The sequence below is a fragment of the Apodemus sylvaticus genome, chromosome 6 (genome assembly GCF_947179515.1).
Source record: "Apodemus sylvaticus chromosome 6, mApoSyl1.1, whole genome shotgun sequence".
In the NCBI taxonomy this organism is placed as follows: Eukaryota; Metazoa; Chordata; class Mammalia; order Rodentia; family Muridae; genus Apodemus; species Apodemus sylvaticus.
This window is the reverse complement of record NC_067477.1, coordinates 18,897,449-18,914,109: the sequence shown is the minus strand read 5'-3', so window position 1 is coordinate 18,914,109 and position 16,661 is coordinate 18,897,449.

The following is a 16,661-nucleotide window of genomic DNA, read 5'->3' as shown; positions in this document are numbered from 1 at the left end:
CTGAGGGGAGCCCAGGCTAGGGTGGAGACGGCCTTGTCCACTGGTTATTTGTAGAACTGTCTATGGCTGCACCTAGGCTGATTTGGAGGCTAAAGGCTCTTAAGACTGCTAGGGAAACCCCGCACACAGTTCTGCCTAGATGCGTGGGCAGGAGTATAGGGCTGAGCACTGAGCCTGGGGTCTGCAGCAAAAGGGAAAGGTGGGCTGGGCTGGGGGAAGGCTGGCCACGTGCATCAAAGATGTGAGAGGAAGTGCTGCAGACTTGGAAAATAGCATTCTGGGAGGAGCATGGCCTGCCCCAGACACACACACACACACACACACACACACACACACACAGAGAGAGAGAGAGAGAGAGAGAGGAGAGACAGACACAGAAACACACACATATACACACAGAGGCACAGAGACACACAGAGACAAAAGCACACACTGACCCCACACACAAACAAACACATTCATGCACACACACATACACAGAGGGAGAGAGAGAGAGAGAGAGAGAGAGAGAGAGAGAGAGAGATGCACATAGAGGCACCCAGAAACAAAGACACACAGTGACCCACACACACAGACAAACACATAGACACACACACACACACACGCACAGAGAGAGAGAGAGAGAGAGAGAGAGAGAGAAAGAGAGAGAGAGAGAGAGAGAGGGGCAGGCAGGCAGATACATACACACACACAAAGAGACACACTGACCCCCACACGTAGACAAACACATGCACGCAGACACATACACAAGACTTGCCAGGCACAAGTGCACACACACACACACACACACACACACACACACACACACACACCCCTAGGTGCCTTCTACAGAGCAATGGGCTCTGACCTTGCCTCCACCACCCTTTGTGCCAGACTTTAGACAAATCCACTTAAGTTCCTTATGCCTCAGTTCCCTCATCCATGAAGCAGGCCTAAGACTGTCACTTTGACCTTTGAGCAGGTTGCAGGGTTTGCAGGGTCTGAGCAGAACACCTGCTGAGTGTGGCCCTTAGCTAGGACAGCCCCCTTTCCTAGGTAACTCATATTTAAGCTTTGAGTTACCCAGAAGGCCTTGGGTCCAGGCCCAAGGGAGCAGAGGATGCCCACCTCCCTCCCTGAAGGCTCAGTGCTCGGTGTGCTTATCAGTTTTCCAGTCATGTGAGATGGGCAGAGCATTTGGATGGCTAACACCAGGTAGACAGAGTTGTGTGGAGAGCTTCTCGTCTCTCTGAGCTTCAGTGGAGAGGAGGGTTTCCTTCTAGCTGTCGGGACACTTGAATGGGGCAGTGTTAGCCGGCATTTCACACAGAGGCCACTCTGTCGGTGGTATGTGCCCTGTATCTATCTGACTTAGCAACCTGGGTGGTCCAGGTTTATCTTCTCAGGAGAAACTGAATCAGCTCACTCTTCCTCCACTTGGTGTCTCCCAAGACCTTAATCCCCAGATTCCTGTTTTTATGTCTCATTTGTCCTCAAGTATTAAAAGAAAGGTTAGTCTGTGCACCATAAATAATGACGCCATTGATCCCAGGAGTGGAAGAGGAGATGGCGGAAGCTTCAATTCCTTTTTAAATTGGCGAAACCTGTGGCTTTGTGTGTTGTGTAGTTTTTATAGCAAGCCCTTTCCATACCTCAGCTTTTTCATCTGACGTCCTGGATCAAGGACTGGAGACACGGCTCAGCTTTTAAGATTACTGGATGCTCTTCCAGAGGGCCCGGGTTCAATTCCCAGCACCCAAGTGACAGCTCATAACTGTCTGTAACTTGAGTTCCGTAGACTCCCATTCCCTCTTGTGGCCTCTGCAGGCAGGAAACATACAAACAGTTCAAAACAAACATGCAAACAAATACCCACATGCCTAAAAATATTTAGTTGTGGACCACGGTAGTGATTACAGCTTTGAAGAGACAGAACCTATCCCACCTTCTTTCTTGGTGCTTAATTTGTCATGTGTCGCTCAAAAGGAACTCTTTAGGTGTGTGTGTGTGTGTGTGTGTGTGTGTGACTGAAGCTTACATTCTGGACACCGTGTACTACGGCAGTGACACCAGCTTAAGCCCCATGCACATTTTCTCCAGACATGGCATCATATGATATTTACTGTGGGAAATAAGGGACGTGAGCGAGATCTTTGGTGGACCTTTGAAGGACAGGGCATGCAGTACTTGCTCTAGAGAGGCCAACGGACAGCCAGTGGGTGTCTGGAGATTGTTATGCACCAGCACAATCCTCGCGGGGGTGGCTCAAACAACACAGGCCTCAATTCTTAGAACTTGCCCAACTCAGACCTTGGCTTGAAAAGGTTCCATCGATTGACCCTGTTGACTTTCTGGGGTTGACCTTGAACATTCATTTATGTTTGTTTTATTTCACCAGTTCCCTTCCTCCTGTCATTTTACCACACAGATCCTCAAATGGATTCAAGAATCATGATTGTCACTTACGGGGCACTGTCTGTCAGGCCTTGTCCTAAAAGTTATTAATTGGCATGGCCCCAGGCAGTGGACACCAATTCTACCTCTTGAGAAACAAAACTCAGAAATGCAGTCACAATTAGGCACAGATGGTTTCCTGTGGGAACTGGATAGATGAACACGTCAGAGGTCGCAGGCTGGGTGTGAAAGCTGGGGTCAAGAACCAAGGACACTTTGCTAAGAGAGTTCTGCAAGGAAGGCAGAAGTCTGGCAAGCTAAGCAGTCATAAGCAAACAGGGCAGGCACAGTGTGCTTGAGTGTCCGGGTGTAAAGGCTTACTGGCCAAACTAGTATTTCTCAAACCTTGCAAGGTATAGTTGTAGAAAATTGTTCCTTCTGGTAGAGTCAGTTCTGGGCAAGATGCTTTGCCACTCTGCAGAGGGGCAGAGCCCCATGGGGGAGGGTAAGTCAAGGGAATGACGCAATCCACCCCACAGGTATCCTCTGTTCTCACAGCTCTGCCTGTTCTGACCTCCAGAACATGCTGTGACGGGCTGGCTGGCTGACCATTCTGCGGCCATTTTGGTTTTATTTTTCTATGGTACACCTTTTAGGACATATTTGGAGACAGCTGACAGTGCATGGACACCCTTCTTCTTCTTCCCCCTCTTGTCTGCGTCCACAGCCTTTGTCCATATCTGCTATAGTAAAATGACAGTGGCTGACAACTACAGGGCATGTGTTACAGAACAACGGGTGCCCTTCTGACCACCACATGGATGCTGGTCCTCACACAGAGCCCTCAGGTCTACTCTAGTGATTTCTACCTTGTAGATAAGGCAGGAAAGGCTCCCTGGAGTCCAGCATGTGGCTATAGGTCACCACAGAGCTGGTAAGCGACAGGGAAAAAAAACCAGTGTAATCTGATATATGCCTGCAATGGTGGCGTGAGTCACTTGGTTGCCTCTCTCAGCTGGAAGCTGCCGGAGTTAGGGGATCATGTCCTCTGACGTCTTGATTTTGTGCTAAGCGTAGAACAGGTTGTCTGAGACGACCGAGGGACAGAGTTAATTGACTCAAAGAAAGACAGAGTTTCTCTTATTGGGTGGTTAAGGTTGGCACCTCTTCTGATAGAATGAGAACATTTGGGACATTAAACGTTTGCATGGGGCACACTCTCAGTTACTCTACAACAGCCAGGGAGACATAGCAAGAACTTGTTTTATTAAAGGTTTTTAAAAGGAATAACTAAACAAAATCTTACATGCCGTGTCCTTTGGGCTGGGAGGGAAGACTTGAGCGAAGGAGGGTGGCAGATAAGATGGCCACTTCTGCTTCCTTAGGGGGCCTCTTCTTTGAAAGGGAACAGAGGAGCAGAGGGAGGGCTGAGCCCTGAGGAAGGAGCCTCTGCCAGGGAAGGCAGCTGTGTCATTGAGTGGCTGTCCCTCTCTGCCTAGGGCTCTGCCCAGCCTGGCTCTCACCTTGACCTCCTGGCCTGTGAGCTGCCTGCGTATTCCCAGCAAAGTTGCCCATTCCCTGCCTGACTCCTGGCTGACACCTCTCCTCTTGGCCAATTTGTATGCAGAAGCTCTTCTTTCCCAAAGGACTCTGTAGGAGGAGTTTGTCTTACCTGCATTGCTGGGGAGGTTCAGAGAGGTCCTCTAGGATGACCAGTGGACCTCTCTGGGCCACCTTCATCCCTGCACCGCAACTGCTGCCATTCTTTCTCTCTCTCTCTCTCTCTCTCTCTCTCTCTCTCTCTCTCTCTCTCTCTCTCTCTCCTGTCTTTACATCTGAGGGGTACATTTTTGCTAAAACATTCTTAACAGAAAAAAGGCTATAAATACTGAATCTACTCTTCAGCAGAGTTTTACATCTGCAGACAACAACATAACCACTCCTCCGAACAAAGCAGAAAAGAAATCTGTCCATCCAGAGAGTCCCTTGTGTCCCTCTGTCAGTCTCCTAGATGGTAAAGTCTGCTTTTACCCGCCTCTCCGGAAAACTGGGCTTGCCTCTTCTAGAACAACATAGGACTTTGATACCGTCTAACAAGCTCTATGTCTGACTTCTAAAGTTTAGCATCACAGTAAAGAGGTTCATAAGATGTTACACATCTACTTTCTGCTCTTGCTGACTCTCCCTGTAGCATAACTATCCTACAATGAGCCTCCTGCCTCTGCCTCCCAAGTGCTAGGAGAACGGGTGCATGCCACTATGTTTGCTGTTTTCAGAATGTAGCTACTCAGGGTATTCACGGATAGCCTGAGTCTTTGTGCAGACATGGCTGTCTGTGACATAGTGCACACTAATTTTAAGCATCATTACTCTCTATCTGTCCTTCCCTATCCCCCTGAAGCTTGTGAGGCTTCTGGGAAGATGGTAGAGATGGTCAGACAGACACAACATAGCCCAAATCTGCCCTGAACGCTGAGAACCCGGGCCCAGAAAATCAACCTCTTTTACCTGCATGATGGGGAAGGTAAACCTGTCCTAGGGGCTTGGGATTACTGAGTACTGGGCAAGTGAGGCAAACACCGTGGGCCACTTTATCTCTGCCACTAAGGTCTGTACAGAGCAAACACTTAGATGATATGCTCTGGGTATCTGTGCCCTTCCACCGTCTCTACCGGTCACAGATCTTAGCACTGGAAAGCAGTTGGGGGGAGGGTGCGTTGGTCAGCTTACACCCAGCTGATGGAAGTTATGCGGTCAATATTCAGGCAGCCAAGAGCACAGTGAAGAAGTCCTCTTTCTACTGTGGTGTCCTCGAGAGGCCACTGCAGGGACTGAAGGCAAACTCTGCCCCCCCCCAACCTGTGTGGTGTGTGTGTGTGTGCCCATGTGTGTGTCTCCTTCCATATACAAGGTACCATGGGACAATGATGTCATTGGAGACATCTCATGAAAGTTGGATAATATAGACTTTGGGGACCAGTCAGAGCCAGACATGTCAGAACTCAGCTCACTGTGGATAGCTCAGTTAACCCCTTGTGCTTCTGTTGTATTTATGTACAAATAAGATCATAGTTAGAAGGTTTTAAGGTTGGTCCTTAAGGAGAATGAGTGAATGGGACTGACTGGAGTACTCGGGAGTGACTGCCGTAAGGTGGGGGACACCTACAGTGTGTCCTCTTTCCACTTCTCTCTCATCGCTCCTGGGATTTTGCTTTGGACATGAAGACAAGAAAGAACAGGATGGGTGTGGTAATACATGCCTGTCATCCCAACACCTAGGAGATAGACATGATCACCACAAAACTGAAGCCACACACACACACACACACACACACACACGAAATTCTAGGCTAGCTTTGTCTATATATTGAGACCCTGTCTCAAGTATCAACCATCAAAAAACTGAGAAAAAAAAAAACAGAGAAATTCATAGCACATTGTAAAGGGTAAGAGTATAGATACACACACACACAAACACACAAACACACACACACACACACTCACAAAGTATATGTATAGAAGATTCTAGAAGGAGACAAAGCGGTGATTATCCCAGAATGCAGACTTGCCTGTGAGGGACGCTTACACTTTGTTCTTTATCTTCTCCTGCATTGCTTATGTTCCCACAAGAACAACATGCCGCTGTAAGAAAGGCCTTTAGTTCAGTTTGACTTAATCAAGTGGGCGCTGCCTTGGAATGTGTGGTTGTTCCCTTCCTGATCCTCAGATGGTGCCGTCCCACGGTCCTCCTGTCTCCTGCCTGGGCACACAGCCCGAGGGTGGAAGCGGGCCGATGCCCGGCAGACTCTGAGGGCACTGGGATTCCAGCTTGTGTAGTTGCTTCCCGGTGTGAGAACTTAGGATAGTATGCTTATCTTCCTGCAGCCAGGGACATCTCCAGGACTTTCAGCACAGCCTGGGATTCAGCTTGGCTTGGCTTTGGGGAATTGACCTGTGAGCCGTCTTCTTGTGGAGAGACCTTGGAGAATGCAGTCTTTTTACATCTAAAGTCATGTTTTCTGTGCAAAGGCAATGCCTGGAGGGCCGTGCTTGGCGAGTTGGCTTCCATGTTGAGCATTTGGGTCATCGGCCACCTGGAGCAGGACAGCTGTGGCAGGACGCTTGAGGCAGGACGCAATGGATATTGTGACTTGTCTCTTTGAGGATTGCAAGCCTCCCTCTCTTAGGACAGTTCTGAGACACTATCCTGATGCATTTCTCCAAACCATGACCCCAGATTATGATGGCTGTCATTGACTGTTAGCTTGATGGGCCATAGAATCACCTAGTAGTTGAAGCTCTGAGTATGTCTGTGAAGAGTTCCTAAGTTGGCTTAGTGTAGGTGGAGAGAGCGCCCTGACGGCAGGCTGCACCAGGCCGTGTGCGGGCCTGGACTTTACCATCGCACTGTGAGCTGAGACAGCCCTTCTGGCCTTAAGCTCCTGTTTTCAGCTATTTGGTGACAGGGATGAGAAATGTCACTGGGGAGTAGTGAAAATCCCAGCACTGTCACCCACGCATGAAGCAGCAAAGATGCTGTTTGCCCACCTTCCTCTACTTGGGCATGAGGTGCACACGCGTGCCTAGGAGCCCCCGGGACTCTATAAGGCTGGGTCCCTCAGAGCCCTGGGATTACGAAGCCTTAATCTCCACACACTGACTCTCTCCAAGACTTGCCTGACACTTTCCCCCATGGCTGTTAAGAGCACCACCGTGGCAATTCAGTTTCCAGGAGTGTTTGCCATCTCTGTTTCCTCTTGGGCCATGGGTGAGCACCGTCCTGCAATGGGCTGCTGGGAGACACGGCAGACAGTACAGTAAGTGTTGCATGCTTAGCATCCGTGGCATGGCAGCCTGGCTCCAGACTCCCCAAGAAGGAGATGCTTGCCTGCCGATGGGATCAGTAGCAGTCATTTCCTCAGTAAGTGTTCTTTGAATGTGTTATCTCTGAGATGAGCAATAACACATACACACACAGACACACACACAGAGACACATGCACACACACACACACACACACAGACACATACACACACAGACACATGCACACACACACATAGACACATGCATACACAGATACACACAGGTACATAGATTCACATGCACACAGACACACAGATGCACATGCACATAAGCAGTTACAAACACACACAACACTCTCTTCCTCTCTCTCTCTCTCTCTCTCTCACACACACACACACACACACACACATACATACACATACACAGAGAGACACACAGAGGCCCATATAGATACAGACAGACACATAGACACACACAGAGATACATAGACACAGGCACAGGCACAGATACACACACACAGACACACATATGCACACAAACACACATACTCACACACATATACCATGCTTTTGAACTTAGCAGTTGGCACTTAAATAATTTGTAAATCATACCTACTCTGCTCCAGAGGCTGGGGAAAATGGCCAGCCCCTCAGTTGGGGCAAAAGGGATGTGGAGTGCAGGAAAAAAACAGTAATAATCTGATAAACTCCCAATATCCGATCTGAATGTCAACAAGCCCAGTACCTAGCAACCACCAACAAAGACATGCCTGGCTCCTGGACCCAACCAGCAATGAACGTGGCATCTCATAGCCTGAGGAGCACAACAACTTGAGAAGTGTTCACAGGACAAGGTCACCTTAAATGACTGTCTGGTTTGTCAACTGACAAACTGACCTCATCAATGAAACTATTGATACTCATAGCAGAGCACCAGCATCTCTGTGTCATGGTACTCTGGAAGCTAGATGTCAGGCTGAGTGGAAACTTCTAGAAGAAATAATGGCTGAGTTGGGTGTAGGAGACATGATACACTTACCAGTGTCTGGTTTTCCTCTCTTTGGGGGCTCATGGGAAGCAACGCTTCCCAGCCAGGCTGCTTGTGGGCCTATATTTTGTCTGGAGCCATTCAGAAGAGACACTGTGTACCCTGTCTGGACTGAAGTGCTGGAGGCCCTGAGAGAGTCTCTGGCCTTGTTACCTCACAGTGCTCTGCTTGGGGGTCTTGTGCTGTGATATGAAGCTATGAAGAGCAGGCACCTCATCCGTGGTCTCGGAAGGACAGTTGTCTCTCAGGTGTCCTCCTATCCCACGGCCAGTTTGCACGAGATGTTTTATGATGAATTCCGTGAAAGCATGAGGCTGTGACTAAATAGAACTTAGTTAACCAGGGCGAAGGCAGAAGCCTTTGGGATTTTGCTGAAGCCTCGCCATGCTACAGCTACAGATTATCCCTGATCCTAAAATTACCATTTAGCTAAAATAATACACCTCTTGTTTGCTCAATTAAAGTGTTAATTTTGCTGGGTTTTTTAGCTTATCAACATTAGGAGTTGATTTCCTGTGGCTGATGTGCGACTAGAAGCTAAGTCTTAGGCTGTATCCGGAAGGCAGATTCACTGCTTCTTTCTTGGTCTTTATGTATTTGGGTGTTTTGCCTGCAAATACATCGGTGCATTGCTCTGTGCCTGGTGCCCATGGAAGCCCAAAGAGGCTTTGAAAGCCCTGGTACCAGAGTTCTAGACAGTTGTGAGTCACCATGTGAGTGCTGAGGACTGACTCAGGTCCTCTGGAAGAGCAAACAGTGCTTTTGACTGTTGAGCCAGTGCCAGCCTGGCTGTTTTTAGATACAAATTCTCGAAGGTACTGTTCCTGCAGGTCAGGTGGACCCACCTTTCTGGGAAATTGATAATGTGTTTATACACCTCTATGTATCCCATGGCACCTGATAACAGTCCCTTTGGGGAAAATGTATTTGTCAGTGGAGGAAAAAAATGTTCAGGTAGAGAGGGAAGTTGTGGTTGGAGTGGGAGTGGGAGAGGGGTCTTACCACCATTGGCTCTGTGTGGTCAAGAGCCGTTGTTGTATTGGCAGTGACTGGAGGCAGAGACGCTTCTTCCACTACCCAGAGATAGGGAAGAGCCCAGGACTTCTTTGTCAGAATGTAGAAAAGGACAGAGAGGGAGCTTTTAGAAGAAGTTCCCTTCTGGTTACAATGTAGCAAGAAATAACAACATACGCTGAGAATAAGAATGGAGGGTTGTAGATAGCTTTGGTAGAGGAAGCAGGAGATCATAAGAAATGGTTACTTAGAAGACTAGAAAAAGGAACCGATTAGAGAAGTGAGGGATCACGGCCCAGAACTGGGGGGGGGGGGGGGAGGAATGCTCAAGGGATTTCAGTAATTGTGAAGTTACAGCGGGACCAATCATGAGAGTCTGGTGTTGCCCATTTCCTGTGGGTATCTGGTAAGCTCACAGAGAACAGAATACACAGAGAGGGCTTAATTGGGGCTCAGCTGTGCCCTTGTGGTAAAAGGAGAAAGGTGCCTGTTGGTTGAGTGAGTCCTTGGGTAAAATGGAAGCTTGACTATAGAAGTGCGTGCCTGTGGGGAAGTTCTGGGAATGTCGGAGGGGGAGGGGCAGGGACTAGAAAGATCTACCTGTGTGACTGTGGAAATCACAGGCGGCCCCAGGAAGGAGGAAGGAGGTGTGCTGTAAGGTGTGACAGGAAGCAGCAGAGAAGTCCTGAGACACAGTAAGCAGATAACAAAAAAGCTGAGGGAGGAAGTCTGAAAGTGTGTGGGAAAGCAGTCCAGGCAGGATGATTAGCGAAATGATTCCTGAGTGAGCGAGCCAAGGTTCACACTGGAGGGGAAAACTCACCAGGCAGAGGAGTGATGTCATAGATAAAGGCCTGAGGCAGGGAAGGGCTCTTCCCAGGAACCAGGGAGATTCATGTAGCTAGGAGAAAAAACAATAAATAAACAAACAAACAAACACACAAGGAGGAGATTTTGTTGAATAAAGTAAAACATCACTACTTACTGTGGATCGCAAGTGCCCTATGGACTCTTTAGACTTAAAAGAAAACCCAGTAAGAACTCAGTCTTCTGCACTGGGAGGTGGCAGGCAGCACGACAAGCTTACCCCTGAGCGGATGTCATGACTGCACCCCAGTTACCATCCCACAAGGCTGTCGTCCTTAGTGATGGCAGACCCTGAATTCAGGGAGACTTTATCTTACACCCACAATGGGTATCTAAGGAAATGTCCTCTTAATCTCCAGGGTCACCCGACCTCCACATAGGACTGGCTGTGCTAGCCACGGCCACCATCAAGACCCACCTCTGTCTCCTCTCACATCCTCTCTTATTCATTATCATATCTTCAAATTACGATGAAAAAAACTTTAAGAAGTTTGGTCAAGCCTGTGTCCCTGTTTTAAAATTCAGCCCCTTTGTTATTGCTATTACTGTAGCCCTTACATGAGAAAATGGCGACTTCGATAAACTCAGTGCTACGCATCAATGATCCATTAGGTTTAATTCTCCACTTGGCTTTGACTTTAAGCAATGTCTGTCATGTGGCTGTACTAGGTGATTCTTGAGCCATCATGGAGGTGCTGGGGCTATCAGATGATGACTCAAGCAAGAGCTAGGGGGCCTTGTCTTGTGTTCCTCCCCGCCACTCCAAGGTATTTTTATAGCACCCATATCAGGTATGCAGTTTTCAAAGGATAAAGATCCAGTCTCTGGAACACAAGAAGACTGAGAGTAAAGTTCCTATGCAGTAGAAACGGCTAGAAAGCCTATCTCCATAGGTGTTGCTATTAAACTGACCCTTTACAACTCAGTTGAAACTGTAGAGGTGATACAGGCCTTGTGCACCGAGGAGTCAGGCCAGGGCCTCATAAAACAGGTTTATCAGTGGTTTTTATGTAAAGGGAGGAGACAAATACTTGGTATCTGTAATGATCATGTCTCGGGGGACATGACAGAACAGTGACACTTTTTATTTTATTTTTAATTATGCGTCTCTGGGTGTGTGTGCATGTGAGCAGAGGTGCCCACAGAGACATCTGATGACTCCCGCAAGTGGTTCTGAGCCACCAGGCATGGATTCTGGGAACCAAGCCCGGGTTCTGCAAGAGCAGTAAGCACTCTTGAAAAATAAATAAATAAATAAATAAATAAATAAATAAATAAATAAATAAATAAATAAAGTATATGTACACACACACACACACACACATATTCTTCTCTCATATAATACATCCTGAGAGCAGTCTTCCCTCCCTCTGCTCTTCCAGGTGCCCCGACCTCTCCTCCCTCCCCCTTCGTTTCCCCCTTTGCTACACAGAAAATATTTTATCAGAAATATTTTCCAGATAGATCTTCAACTTTATCAGAAAATGTTTATAATTCCACTTTCAATCAACTTACTAGTACTTTATGCCTACCATTATATCTTTGTAAAATTTTCCATGATAATCTTCAATTTTAACATGTTTTTCTACATTTTTCTACAATTTTATCAGAAATATTTACCATGTAAATCTTCAATTCTGTCATAAAATGTTTGTACTTTCTTTTTCAATTAATTTAGCAATGTTTTTATGCCTACCACTTTACTCTCCAATTTTCCATAAAAATTGTCAATTTCAACATGTTTTCTATATATCTTTTCTATTTTATCATAAATATTTTCCATGTAAATCTTCAATTTTATCATAAAATGTTTTTTTTTTTGAGACAGGGTTTCTCTGTGTAGCCCTGGCTGTCCTGGAACTCACTTTGTAGACCAGGTTGGCCTCGAACTCAGAAATCCGCCTGCCTCTGCCTCCCAAGTGCTGGGATTACAGGCATGCACCACCACCGCCTGGGAGAACATGCTTTTCAAAAAAAAAAAAGAAGTCAGGGGTGGGCGTGGGGAGAGAGGAGACATGGTGGACTGCAAGAGCAGAGTGGGAGATGAGGATATCTAGATGTATTTCTGGTGTTTTGGAGAGGTTAGAAATATTGGGATAAGACTATTATTGTAAATTGGCATTGTGTAATTGGGAGTTTTATATACATAAATATATTTGCTTAACTATTCCAGTTTAAGAGTCATGCTTTACCAGATACTTGGAAGGAGTGGGTATTGGGCAGAAGTGTGGGATTCCTGCCATTTACAGAGTCTATGGCAGAGAGGAAACACAGCTGGGATGCAGTGAGAGTCAACCAGTGTGAGACCCACCAGGACATGGTGCAGAGGCCTGGCAGAGCGGTACCCTTTTATCCTTGATCCCTCTGGTTCCTATGGTCCTCCCCCTCTCCTCCAGGGTTTCCTGAGTGCTCCTGTTTGGGTTTGGGTCTCTGGATCTGCTTCCATCAATGCTGGAGGGAGCCTGGGTGACAGTCGGCCTAGGCAGTGATCTATAAGCACAGCAGAATATCGTTAGGAATCATTTTATTGAAGGTTTTTATTTATTTATTTATTACCAGTTTCTTTTGTTTTATCCTAGTCCCTGGGCCACCCAGATTCTGGTTCCTAGCTATCCTGTCAGTGTTGGGATGGGTTCTAGCCAGTCATTGGTTGGTCACACCCACAAGCTCTGAGCCACCATTGTCCCAGCACATCCCAGCAGGCAGGGCAGGTTGTAGATCAAAGATTCTATGGCTGGGTTGGTGCCCCAGCCCCACCACCGAGAGTCCTGAGCAGGCATTCTTAACTGTCGAGCCATCTCTCCAGCCCCGACAGAGGCATTTTTATGTTCTAGAAAGCAACCATGTGTAAGCGTTTCTATCCTAGGTGTTCCTAGATTAGGATCAAGTGGGTGGCTGAGGGAGCCACCTGGCCATTGGGTACAGATGTCCACTGTGCACATCAGGCCGGGCCCACTGCCGCAGCCATCGATTGTATCTGCAGGCGGAGCGTCTGGGTGACCTGCAGGAGTCTGTCATTAGAAAGCCACTGACCTTGAGAAGGTAAAGTCCCTGCCTGGGTGCCTTGTCTCTTGGGATCTCTTTGATTGCAGAGCCTGGGATCAAAGCAGATGAAAGGAAAGGTTATGGGAGGGTCTCAGATCTGTTTTCTCAGGGAGAGCAATGATGACAGAATCTGGAGCTGAGAGATTATGTTGGCGACCTGTGGAACTGAAGCTCGGGGGCCCTCAGTTGCTCAAGATAAAGTGTCAGGTCCTTCTTTATCCCCCTCTTTCTTGGTTCAGTCCCAATTGGGACATCTTAGTGGCCTCACCTGCAGGATTAATGTAGAACGCCATGATCTTTCCCCATCGATATGGTCCCTGCCACCCTCACCCCTTGCAAGGGTTATTTCCAGCTCTCCGGCTCATGAGTTTTGAGTCTTCAGAGTGTCATTGTTGAATCAGTGAAACCCTTATGAGGAAGGGCCTGATGAGAGGTGTTTAGGTCACGGGGCCTGCTCTTGGACAAGGGTAAGGTGCTTCTGGTAGACCCGAGTTAGTTCTGTCAACTCTATAGCCTCTCTGGCTTTCGTCTAGACAATGTGATCCCTCCCCTTTATACTTGAGCCTCCAGAACTATGAGCTCAATAAGCCTCTATAGAGTTTCCTCACCGTGGGCAGCCTGCTAAACTCTGTACTCAGGGAAACAGGTCGATGGGGCTGGGGAGATGGCTCATGGTTAAAAGCATTGCCTGTTCTTCCAGAGGTCCCCAGTTCAATTCCCGAAGCCCACATGGGTGTTCGTAACCATCTGTTACTCCAGATCCAGGGGATCTGACACCCTTTTCTGTCCCCTGCCAGCACATGCACAGGCAGACAGACATACTCAGAGGTAAATACCCACATAATAACATAAAATCTAGGGCTGAGAGATGGCTCAGCGGTCAAGAGAACTGACTGGCCTTCCAAAGGTCCTGAGTTCAATTCCCAGCAACCACATGGTAGCGCACAACCATCTGTAATGGGATCTGATGCTCTCTTCTGGTGTGCCTATAGACAGCAACAATGTACTCACATACATAAAATAAATAAATACATCTTTAAAAAAATAAAATCTGAAAAACCCCAAACAATCAAAAAAACCTGATTTGAAACATGGCACTAGGTCCCATGTTTAAGGTAAGTCTTTCTACCTGCTTAGTCTAGAACCTACTTAGTCTAGAACCTCCCTCACAGACACACAGGCTCTGAGGCTTCTCTGCTAGATGACGCTGGAGCCCTGTGAGACTGACAGCACTACTACCGGAGTCACCTTCAGTAGGAAGGCCAGGCCCGTGCTCCACTTAGAGCTCTTGTGTCACTGGTGGGTCTCCACATCTGCACCAACAGGAACAAGTGTCCCTAAGTGGAGTGCTGTGGGAACAGGAAGCAATGGGGGGCAGAGCCTGGCCGAGTAAGGGCCAAGCTGTCTGGGTTTCCACAAGCCAAAGGCAATGCGTGGCAGAGGCCACACATCCATCCCAGCCACCGTCACTGAACTCTGGTCCTCTGGAGGATCTCTCTAAAGTCCTTTCCTGTGAACCACACCTCTTGCAAGCCATGTCTTCTCACCTGCCCTCTGATCCGGATCTGATTATGTGGTGGATCCTGTGCTACTGAGGCTGAAAGATCTGCCCTCCCTGCCCCACCCCTGAAACACACACACACACACACACACACACACACACAGCTGGTTTCTGCTTTTGACCTCAGAATTAATTTTGAGATTTCTTTTTTTAAACTCCAGTCTTTCTGGTTGCTTTCTGGTTGGTTCAAACAAATAATCTGGCCAGCAATTAGTGGCTGCTGTGTATTTGACTAGCTGCCCTTTCATTAGTGAATGCTGGCCTTGCCTCTGGGCTTCTGGCCCTGCCCAGGCAGGAGTTAGAACTTTACATTAGTCATCAAAGCACCTGGCCAAGGACCAAAGCTGACTTCCTCTCCCGTCTTTGACCAAAACTCAGCCAGCAAGTGTGTGGTGGTGATGGTGGTGGTGGTGATGATGATGGTGGTGGTGGTGATAATGATGGTGGTGGTGGTGGTGGTATGTTTCTTCCTAAAGTTTAAAAACAAAATTATGTGTGTATGTGTTTTGCCTGCATGTATGCCACATGTGCCATGTGTGTGTGTGTGTGTGTGTGTGTGTGTGTGTGTGTGTGTGTGTGAGTGTGTGTGTGTGAGAGAGGGGGGGGGCGTGGTACCATAGGAGGCCATAAGAGGACGTCAGATTCCCTGGAACTAGAGTTCCAGATGGTTTCGAGTCACCATGTAATATCAATCAAACTTGAGTTCTCTGAAAATGCCGTGCCGATCTGTATCAGATTGAGCTGTCAATACCCCAGCATGAATGGGATGGGGTACATGAGGCCCCACCTGTAGCTGAGGAGATTTTTTTTTTTGTAATTAATGGCTGTTGGGGGAGGGGATGTAACTATTGTTTAGTTGCTCACATTCCAGTGATTAGATCCACACCCAAGCACGCTCACTCATGTGAGAAGCTCTCGCTGTGGGGCAAACCAGAAAAAAACCAGAAAAAGTATGAAGGCAAGAAGGGATGCACTGGAAGGAAAGGCTACCTAGGAAGTGGGAAGGGGTAAAAGACCAAGCATGATCATGTGTACATGTATGAATGTGTCAAACATGCAGCACACAGTTTCTCAAGAAGAGTATGGAATGGCCAGAGATCTTGTCCACCAACACGGTCAAATTGACGTGTATGACCTGGTGCCTTGTGAGAGCCATCACGAAGGGGTATGGGCAAGGGGCCACCACACATTTAGACACTGGGGTTGCTGTGGGCTGCTCCAGGAGCGCTGTCATCTGTGGATGGTGTGCAAATATAACTTGGGGCTTCGAGTGCTGGGTGGGACAGCATACCATGACATAGACGGTGCCTGGGACCCTGAGATGCAGGAGACAACTCCATTCCTCCAGGGGACCTGCGTCAGAAATAAGGAACTACCCACAGCAGGCCTCCTCAGAAGCCCTCGGGCAGCTCATCTGTAAAAAAAACCAACCAAACAAAAAGAAGTGGATACCATTTCTCCTAATCCCTAACCCTAGCCCTGGACAACGACTGTACAGATTTTATTTGTGCGTGACTGCTTTTCAGTTGGCCTTGGTGTGCCTAATGATTCTATTATATCTGACTTTCTTATCCCCTTCTCCTTCTGCTCTGGTGAATTCTGTAAAACTAGATGTTCCCTGATGTAATGATTCTTAAACAATTAAAAATTGAGGCATGGGGCACAGCACAGCATGACCCTAATGGCCCAGGTGCAAGCTGTGTGCTCTCATCTTGGAGACAATGTACAAATAACTGCACAATGGTAGTTTCCAATTAATGTTTGACTTGAAAAGAATGTTTGAAGAAATCATGTTTAAAAATACTAGAAAATGAAACAGAGCCACGTACTGCTAGAGTTGCACAGAATCCATTACCAGAAAGTGAAAGAATTTACTGGGACTATGAAAAAGCATTAGCACAAGAGACATAGTCATGGGATAAAGGAAAAATGGAATAAGGGAGCACAAACA